This window comes from Propithecus coquereli, unplaced genomic scaffold (assembly GCF_000956105.1).
Source record: "Propithecus coquereli isolate 6110/MARCELLA unplaced genomic scaffold, Pcoq_1.0 Scaffold1059, whole genome shotgun sequence".
Lineage (NCBI taxonomy): Eukaryota > Metazoa > Chordata > Mammalia > Primates > Indriidae > Propithecus > Propithecus coquereli.
Window position 1 is genome coordinate 116,387 of NW_012134514.1, and position 10,314 is coordinate 126,700.

Consider the following 10,314-nt stretch of genomic DNA (forward strand, 5'->3'; position numbering starts at 1 on the left):
GTACCAATCCCCTGTCACTCTGCCACCCACCTCTCATGTGGCGCACTCACGGTCTTCCTCTCAGCCCTATGTCCTCTGATCCTTCCAGGCGACCTCAGCGCTCAGGAGGCTGGCCAGGCCACCAGCGGGAGCCTGTCGGTCCTCAGGGATGTTCTCCCTCCTCGCCTTCCCTCCCACCTAAATCTCCTGCGCCTGTAGTCATGCCCTGGGACTCAGGGAAGACCTCGCCCCCCCCCCGCCCCGCCCATGATGTCCATTACTTGCATCCCCCTCTCATCACCACTGACACCATCACCCATGCTTCCAGCTCCCTCCCTCTAATACCTCTACATCAACAGCCTTCAACCTCATGGAGGCCTCCAGTCCACCCATTTTTCTGTGTTCCTCATCCAACAGGCTCTCCCTTACCCAGCTTACCCAGAACTACAAACTCTCCCTCAAACACGCCTCTTCTTTTCTCCTTACCTCCTACTCTCCAGACAACACCCCAACAATGGACAAAGATTCTGCACCCTCCACACCTGTATCTTCTTCCTCCTCTTCCTACAGTAGCCCTCCACAAGCACCAAAACCCACTCTTATGATATTCACTAATAATTCATTGAGAAAATAAGAGATCAAACAGGAACTCTCACCACTTCCCAACAACACTGGATCTGCTTGTAATCTCAGCCACCTGTCTGGAGGAAGTAACCTAATAATGTTTGAGGCCAGGCCCTTTGCTTGGATCCTATGCCCTTGCACCCTCTCAAAGAATATGCTTTTCCAGTTTTAATTCCTTTCTCCCAAAACGTCATATTTTCCATCTCTACTGGATCATTCCATCACCTATGAACGTGCTCTTCTTTCTCGCACCTTAAACAAATTGAAGCAATACATAGAACATCACTATATCCCATGTGCCTCCAAGGTCCTGTCACATTTCCCTCAAACTCTGAACAGGAAATCTATCTCCACTTCTATAACCATTCTGTTTATCTGTTTATCTCCATTTTGATAACCATTCTCATCACTAACCACTTCAATCCTTCTTCTATACCTGCCTGCCCCCCACAAGAAAACTGATTTTATCAAGGACACCAATGACCTTCATATTGACTAAAGTTGTGATCATGTCCTCATCTTCAACTTAATATATCTCAAGGGCCATTGGTACATTTGACAATTCCCTTCTTTTTGAAACTGTCCGCCTCCTGCTTCTCTCCCTCCCTCTCTTCCTTCCTTTAATTTTATATTTTACTTTTGGGTTTGTGACAATACACTCTCCTGGTTGGTGTTCCTCCAACCACAGTGGCCACTCCTCAGTATGCATTACTTGATTCTCACTTTCTGCATGAATTTTAAAAGGATCCCTTCTCGTGCTACTCTCTGGCGCTGAGTTATTTCATTCATTTTGCCATCATATAGCATATATATAATGTGACTTCCCACATTAATATGTCACCCACAAAATTGTGCTCTGATATCGCAATTTGTCTGTCTCTTTGTTTAAATGACCAAGAGGCATCACACATTTAACATGCCCCAAGCACTACTCTTTTTTTTTAAATTTTCTTATTACAGCATATTATGGGGGTACAAATGTTTAGGTTACGTATGTTGCCCTTGTGCCCCCCTCCCCCCTCGAGTCAGAGTTTCAAACATGTCCATCCCCCAGATGGTGCGCATCGCACTCATTATGTATGTGTATACCGAAACCCTCCTCCCCCCTCCCATTTGCCCGATGCCCAATAAATGTTATTCCTATATGTGCACTTACGTGTTGGTCAGTGAAACCAGTTTTCTAGTGAGTACATGTGGTGTTATTTTTCCATTCTTGGGATACTTCACTTAGTAAAATGGGTTCCAGCTCTATCCAGGAAAATACAAGAGGTGCTATATCACCGTTGTTTCTTAAAGCTGAATAGTACTCCATGGTATACATATACCACATTTTATTAATCTACTCATGTATTGATGGGCACTTGGGTTGTTTCCACATCTTTGCAATTGTGAATTGTGCTGCTATAAACATTCGGGTGCAGATGTCTTTTTTATAGAATGTCTTTCGTTCTTTTGGGTAGATGCCCAGCAATGGGATTGCTGGATCAAATGGTACATCTACTTGTATCTCTTTAACCACCCCCAAGCACTACTCTTTGATGTGTTCTGTTTTGTTTGTTTCCACTGTAAGCCATCAGAATGTCCTTTTTTTCGTTTTAACCTTTTAATTACGAAAGTTTTCAAAATTCACAGAAGCAGAGACTAGTGTATTGAACTCATATACCTGTCCCCCAGATTCAACAGTATTCAATTTTGCCACACTTGTTTTATTACCCCGTTTTTGCTATAGTATTTTAAAGCAAATCCATTACATCATGCCATTTTGCCTCTAATACTTTGATATGTATCTCTAGAAAACCAATATATTGTTGTATAATTACTTGATTATCACGTGTTAGCACGTAATTATCAAGTAATTGTAGATAGCATGTAAATATTAAGTCATTATGAAACAATATAATTGATTTTTAAAATTGATTTACTTAAAAGATTTTGAAAGGGGGATGTTCTTGCCTTCATGCAGATGGTAATACAAATATTATAATAAAAGTTAATATTTACTGAGCACTTACGATATGCAAGGCATTGTGCTAAGCACATGCATTTTCCTGTACTTTACTCCTCCGAACAATTTTATGCAGTCAGTACTGTGTTTTTATCCTGATTTTACAAATGAGGAAAGTGATATTTTGAGAGGTAAGGTAACTCAGCAAGTCCTGTTGATTTGATCTTCTGAATATGTCCTGTACCCTTCCCCTTCTTTGTGTATCTACTACTATTTTAATGTCCAAACAATTTCATCATCTCTTCCTTCACTACAGTTACTCTGGTATATTTCTTTTCCTTGAACATGCCAGAAGTATCTCCTCATTAAGGCATTTGGAATTGTAGTTCCTTTTATCTGCAAGATTCTATCCCAGATCTTTGCATGGCTGGTTCCTTCTCAGCCTTAGGGTTTCTGCCCCATTATTACCTTCTCTGGGAGGCTCTCTCTGTGTGACGACTCTGTGTAAAGTAGCCCAAGATCTGGATTATTTTCTACCTAACATTTATCTCACCAGCTCATTTATTCATTGGTTAGTTGGCCTTCTATCTCCTCCTCAACTGATTGGTAAGTTACCATCTACTATTAATACAAGAGTACCAAACACCTATTAAGAAAGGTTCCATTAATATTTGTTGAATGCTGAATAAAGGGCCACCTGAGACCTGTTGTTGCTTCTTTGCAGTTTTGTTGGAGGGTGTGGGAGTGGAGGGGGTGTTACTGGAGAATCTCCCTTCTCCAGTAATTTGCAATGCATATCTGCTCCATGATAACTCCTATAGGATTCTGGGTGTGTGTATTAAAGTCATAAAGAACCTTGACATGCCGTGCTTTCCTTCCGAATCATTAAATTATTTTATTTCCATTTAAAATGACATATCCATGATAAATGAGAAGAAGAAAGAGAAGATGTTAGCCAATCATAAGGTCACCTAGGGTGGGCTTCAGTGCCTTCATGACTCATCTGGGAAGCACTGTGGCTGCGTGACATTGGCCACATTCCTTAATCTCAGTGTGCCTTGGTTTCCCCATCTGCACATGGGGCAGCCAAGGTATATACATGTACGGGGACTGATACTGTTCATTCTCAGAACAGTGCAGGCGTGTGTGAGCTCTCAAAATATGTTTGATAACATCATTGTTTTTCCTGTTAGCAGCTGCCAGCTGGAGAACTAAGAAGCATGACAAAAGCCTGCAGGATGCCAGAATGCTCCCAATATCTGTACAGAACTGACACTCGTAAGAAAAAGTAGGAAAGAAATGCCTTCTTTAGGACTGAGCCATGAACCTATATTTATAATTTAGTATAAAGGCCACCAAAAGCTATTTTCCCAGGATAGGAAGTTTTTAAGCAAATATTCATTTCAGTGACTTTATAATCATGACAATTGCACTTTCATTCTGTTTTCCAAAAATGTAGAATGTACTATGTACTCAAGCCAGTAATGAGAAAAGTGTTTTTTAAAAGATTAAACCATTGAGCCTATATCAAATGCTGCTATTTTAATTTATCTGGCAAATATGACAGTGTGAAAAAGAAAAAAAAAAGATTCCCTAGCCTCCACAAAGCTCCCAAACTAACACAGACATGAACACACTCCCGACCTTGCCCACATAACTCCTGGAACTCATCTCAAGCTCCAGGATAGTTCCTATCTGCTGATCAACAATCCTTAATAGTTATTAGATGATGATGGAAAAAGGTTGCTTAGAAGTGAAGCTCTCTGGGCACTCACGCTAAAACTGTTGACACAGCACCTCATAGGCCCCTTTTAAAGCATGATGGCTCTCTTTGAACACCAAGCTTATTTTTACAAAGAGCTTGTCCTGCTGCTGATGACAAAAATGGTAATATATGATGATCCCTCCTATATTATGATGCTTTGTCAATTAGCCTATGTATTACTCCTAAAGAGAAAATTCAAATCTTAAAGGCTTCTCTTTATGAGCTGCATACACTATGGGAATTCTTGTGTCATCATGAAAGATAAGCAAAAGAAAAAGAGTGTTCTGTTCCAGCTACCAAAGAGTAGAAGACACAGAGGCAGTGGTGGACAGAGGTAAGGTTCTCACTTCTCAGTCTTCCCCCTCGAGGCCTGATTTCAGACAAGTGAGATGTGTAGAGAAGTGAAGGAGAGGTTTTGCCCCCATTCATATTCGGGACTCAGAGGAGATCACTTTGCAGGATGACACAGCAGTCTCTTCGGACAGAGGGATTACTGCAATTCCGGGATATACCTTTCTGGAGCTGATCTTGGTTCCTACTATGATGTAGGTGAGACCCCAGGGGGCTACCTTCCCTGAGGGGGGGGGGTGTGGAAAGTGGCTGATTGAAGAGCCGAGGGTGCTACCGTGAAGGAAGTCTAACCCGGCTAGGGGCTAGGTGACCCTGCAGCTGAGGCTGTGCAGTGGACAGCCCTGGCCAGGGGCAGGGTGGAGGATGAGACCCAGACTCAGAGGGGTCTGCAGGTGCCTACACAGGTGGGCTGAGGCTGGGTCAGCCGGGGAGCCAGCATGAGAGACAAAAAAATGCAAGTTACACCAGCGACCGACATGGGTGAGCAGGTCAGCACCACCAGCAGGACCCGGGAGACAAGAGTCATCACTTCCCTCAGAAATGACCCAGGACACTACAAACAGCATAAGATGTCATAGACCCCCTGTCCCCATTACCGTGGAGACCCCGTCCCCATCTTGGAAAGGAATAGGGAGGTGGGGTGGAAATCCGAAAAAGCATTTTCACCACACAGGTTGAGCATTTATACCAATGGGCCAGTCACATGACTGCAGCAGATGACACCAGATTAGACAAAATTCCAATGGGGTTTCCGCCCTTACTATCCAGTCCAGAGGGCAGACACTCATGATGAAGAACCGATGAGTCTGAGTGAATAAACGAACCTAAAGTTCCCGTGGCTTCTGAGGGGCACGAGTGACTGTGTGGTCCCTGTGCACCAACTCCTCTGGCTCCTCCTCTGCCTGCCATCTTATCAGTCCACATTAGAGTGGGAGTGGGGCGTCCTTGCCTCCTCTTCTCCTTTGACCCAGGACAGTTTTATCCCATCTCATATGTGGAGCCCCAGGACAGAGCACAGAGAGAGGAGGGGACCAGAAGACAGACACGCAGAGTGGAATAACTGATGAGAGTTGTCACTGAGGCGAGCAGGGCCTCTTCAAGTCCAGTCATTGCCCTCCCCAAGCAATGCCAAGCCCCACCGTCCTTTAACAACACACACCCCATGTCCCAGGGCCTGATCCCTGGAACTCGGACTCAGAAAATGGTTCTAGCACCATGTACTGCTGGGGAAAATGACAGAACCACACTGTACTTTCATAGTCATCATCATCTCCTGGGATCTCAGTGCTAGACAGCAGGCTTTCTTTGACTCTGGTCCCTCCCTCTCCTGGAACCCCCTACCACACATTTGTCCCTTCCCTCTTGGCCAAAGCGCATTCCCATTCTCACCTGAGATGCAAGCAGGGAGTGGGAGGGAGAAGGGCCTTAGTGCTGGAAAGCGGTATGGATTCTGTTGTCTTGGCGACTGTCTTCTGCACCAGGTCACTCAGCTCGGATCCAGAGTTGGTTACCAGGGAAACTGAAGCTTAATCCACCTGACTCAAGAGAATAACAAACAAACAAAGGAGTGGAAACTGACACGGGATGTATTGTGGGAGGCCACCCACAGACGTGGAATTGTGACTCTCATTAAATGTGTTTGTCACAAGGGTCCTTGCACATGCACAGACAAGTGTACACGTGTGTACTCAGGAGCACTCCTTCCAGCCCAGGGGAGCACAGTGACTGGGGCATTTGGTACACATCGGGGAGGCAGGGGATGAGACAGATGTCAGATCATGAAGAACGTAGGATATGTATCAATGACGTATCAATGGCATCCTCCTCACTGGACCTGACCAGGATGCTGTCTCACAGGCCATCACGACCCTGAGTGAACACCTCACTGCGAGGGGATGGGAAACTTCCCCCCATAAGGTAAAAGGCCTTTCCCAGTCTGTTAAATTTGGGGGCTACATTTGGAACTCAAAATCACAAACTATTCCCAATCATGTAAAAGACAAGCTCCTGTAGGTCCAACCTCCCACACTGGTAAGGAGGCCCAACATTTGGTAGGAATGTTTGGATTCTGGTGCCAACACATTCCTCACTTCCAATATTGGCCAGACCCTTTCTATTGAGTCGCCCATAAGTCTTCCACTTTTCAGTGGGAACCTGAGCAACTAACACTAGATAAACTAAAAGAGGCTATTATTTCAGCTGTCCCACATGTCCTGAGGGCAAGACTTAGAAGTTTCCACCATCCCAAAATTTGCATCCTAGAGCCTCTGGACCAAATGGACAGGCAAACACCTACCCACGGGCTTGGGCTGTAAGCGGCTCACAGACTCAGGCCAAAGGTACTCGCCACTGTAGAGGCACCTCCTGGCAGTGGATCAGGCACTTCTCAAAACTGAAGCCCTTACTGGACAGAGCCAATTACCCTACAGACCAAGATTCCTATTATACCCTGTGAAATGGGAAAAAAGCTCCCTATAAAATCGGATCAGCAACGGAGACTCGCTTATTAAAATAGAAATGGTATCCACAGACTCCAGCTAAACGTGGCCCTACTGTAGTGTCACAACTCCATGAAGAAATAGCCACACAGCGTGCTGGTGAGACTAATGTGCCAAACCCTAGAAATGCCTCTGCACCTTGCTCAACAGGGACCAGAGGGCGAATGGTCAGTGCTCTCAAAACAAGAAAAGCAATGCTGCTTTTCCGCTCTCTCCCCTCTCCCCCCGAGCGCTGCTCCAGCTTCACCGAGCTCTGGGCTCCTGCTAAGCTAGCACTGCTGTCATCTCCCTTCAGCTGCCATCATGATTATCTACCAGGACCTCATCAGCCACAATGAGATGTTCTCCGACATTCACAAGATCCGAGAGATCGCAGACGGCCTGTGCTTGGAGGTGGAGGGGAAGATGGTCAGTAGGACAGAGGGTAACAGTGATGAGTCTCTCATTGGTGGAAATGCTTCCGCTGAAGGCCCTGAGGGCGAAGGTACCGAAAGCACAGTAATAACTGGTGTCGATATCGTCATGAAACATCATTTGCAGGAAACCAGCTTCACAAAAGAAGCCTACAAGAAGTACATCAAAGATTACATGAAGTCAATCGAAGGCAAACTTGAAGAACAGAGACCAGAAAGAGTAAAACCTGTATGACAGGGGCTGCAGAACAAATCAAACACATCCTTGCTAATTGGTGAAAACATGAATCCAGATGGCATGGTTGCTCTACTGGACTACCGAGAGTATGGTGTGGCCCCATATATGATTTTCTTTAAGGATGGTTTAGAAATGGAAAAATGTTAACAAATTTGGCAATTACTTTGGATCTATCACCTGTCATCGTAACTGGCTGCTGCTTGTCACCCACACAACATCAGGACTTAAGACAAATGGGACTGATGTCATCTTGAGCTCTTCATTTATTTTCACCATGATTTATTTGGAGTGGAGGCATTGTTTTTAAGGAAAAAACATATCATGTAGGTTGTCTAAAAATAAAATGCATTTAAACTCATTTGAGAGAATGCCTTTTAGATAAATACATGTTTAAACTAAATCCATCCCATAGTTTTCCTGGAGAAGCTAGAGCCTGGTTGTAGGCCACTACTAGAAAGCATAAGACTGTCATCAGATAAATTCTACAGTGGAAACTACTTCTGGGACTGGAATATAAAAAGGAATCAAAAGTTTTAATTCTGAGTTGCAGTAAAGGGAAAGACCATGCTCATAGTGCCAACACTTGAAGTGGAGCCTTAACACATCTCATCACCTACAATGGAAGTGGTAACTCTGGAAGAGATTACCAAGAGAATAAAAAGAGACTAACAGAGTTGGAAAAAAAAAAAAAAAGAAAAGCAATACTGTTTCTTTTTCTTTTTTTTATTTCAGCATATTATGGGGGTACAGATGTTTAGGTTACGTATGTTGCCCTTGGTCCCCCCCCCAAGTCCATGTTTCAAATATGTCCATCCTTCGGGTAGTGCGCATTGCACTCCTTGTGTATACAAATACCCGTCCCCACCTCCCTCCTCCCCCCTCCTCCCGCCGCCCTCCCCCTTCCCCAACATCCAATAGATGTTGTTCTGATATGTGTATTTATGTGTTGATTAGTTAATACCAATTTGATGGTGAGTACAAATGGATCCCGTTCTTCTGCTCTTGTGGTGCCCCACTTTGGATAATGGGCTCAAGTTTAATCCAGGAAAGTGTAAGAGGTGCTAGATCACTGTCGTTTCTTATGATTGAGTAATATTCCATTGTAAACATATACCAAATTTTGATAATCCACTCATGGATTGACAGGCACTTGGGTTGTTTCCACATTCTTGCAACAGTGAATTGTGCTGCCATAAACATTTGGGTGCAGATGTCTTTATCGTAGAATGTTTTGTGCTCTTTTGGGTAGATGCCTAATAGTGCTATTGCTGGGTCGAATGGTATTTCTATTTTTAGCTCTCTGAGGTATCTCCAAATTCTTTTCCACAGAGGTTTCACTAATTTGCAGTCCCACCAGCAGTGTAAAAGTGTTCCTGTCTCTCCACATCCTCGCCAACATTTGTTGTTTTGTGTTTTTTTGATAGAGGCCAATCTCACCGGGGTTAGGTGATACCTCATTGTGGTTTTGATTTGCATTTCTCTAATGATTAGAGATGTTGAGCATTTTTTTATATGTTTGCTGGCCATTATTCTGTCTTCTTTTGAAAAGTTTCTGTTCATTTTGCTTGCCCATTTGTTGATGGGGTTGTTTGATTTTTTCTTGTTGATTTTTTTTGAGTTCTAGATAGATTCTGGTTATCAGCCCTTTATCAGATGTGTAGAGAGCAAATATTTTTTCCCATTCTGTGGGCTGTCTATTCACTCTAATGATAGTTTCCTTGGCAGTGCAGAAGCTTTTTAATTTGATTAGATCCCACTTATTTATTTTTGTTGCTGCGGCGATTGTTTTGGGGGTCTTCTTCAAGAATTCCTTACCTAGGCCGATGTCTGAAAGGGTCTTCCCAACATCTTCATTTAGAATTCTTAAGGTTTCATGCCTTAGGTTTAAATCTGTTATCCACCTTGAATTGATTTTTGTGAGAGGTGAGAGGTAGGGGTCTAGTTTCAGTCTTCTGCATGTAGCTATCCAGTTTTCCCAGCACCATTTATTGAAAAGAGATTCTTTTCCCCAGTGTATGTTTTTGTCAGCTTTGTCAAAGATTAGATTACCATATGCAGATGGTTTCATCTCTGGATTCTCTTTTATTAAGCTGTCCACCCTTCAGTATTTGACATTTTCAGGTCTTCCTATTGTTCTTCAGCAGCAACAACTTGGTCCCCCTCTCCCAGACTTCAATAGCAACTTCATTCCAGGGGACTACTGATTTTTCTTTTACAATTAACTAGCATCTTATCCCTTTATAAGAAATAAATGTTTCAGTTTCAGTTTAAAAGTACTTATTAACCACATCCCCAGATACATTACTTGCCTCATCCCTTCTTCCCCCAGAGGTAATAACTGTCACGAGTTTTGTATATTAAATGATTAATGAACTGTTTCAACACTGCCCTCATGGGCTACTACATTTCCATCCCTGAATACCAACTGGAATTCTATTATTTTCAATCCCATTTGAGCTGGATAATCAAGCTTAGGTTCCCACTGTACCCCAACCCACATC

At 43.6% G+C, this 10,314-nt stretch overlaps 1 pseudogene across 1 annotated transcript; it reads left to right on the forward strand.

Annotated features, from left to right (window-relative positions):
- Nucleotides 1-7,465: 7,465 nt before the first annotated feature.
- On the forward strand, nt 7,466-8,125 carry LOC105811919 (annotated as a pseudogene). The gene has a single exon (XR_001137578.1). The product of XR_001137578.1 is annotated as a translationally-controlled tumor protein pseudogene (transcript).
- The last annotated feature ends 2,189 nt before the right edge of the window (nt 8,126-10,314 follow it).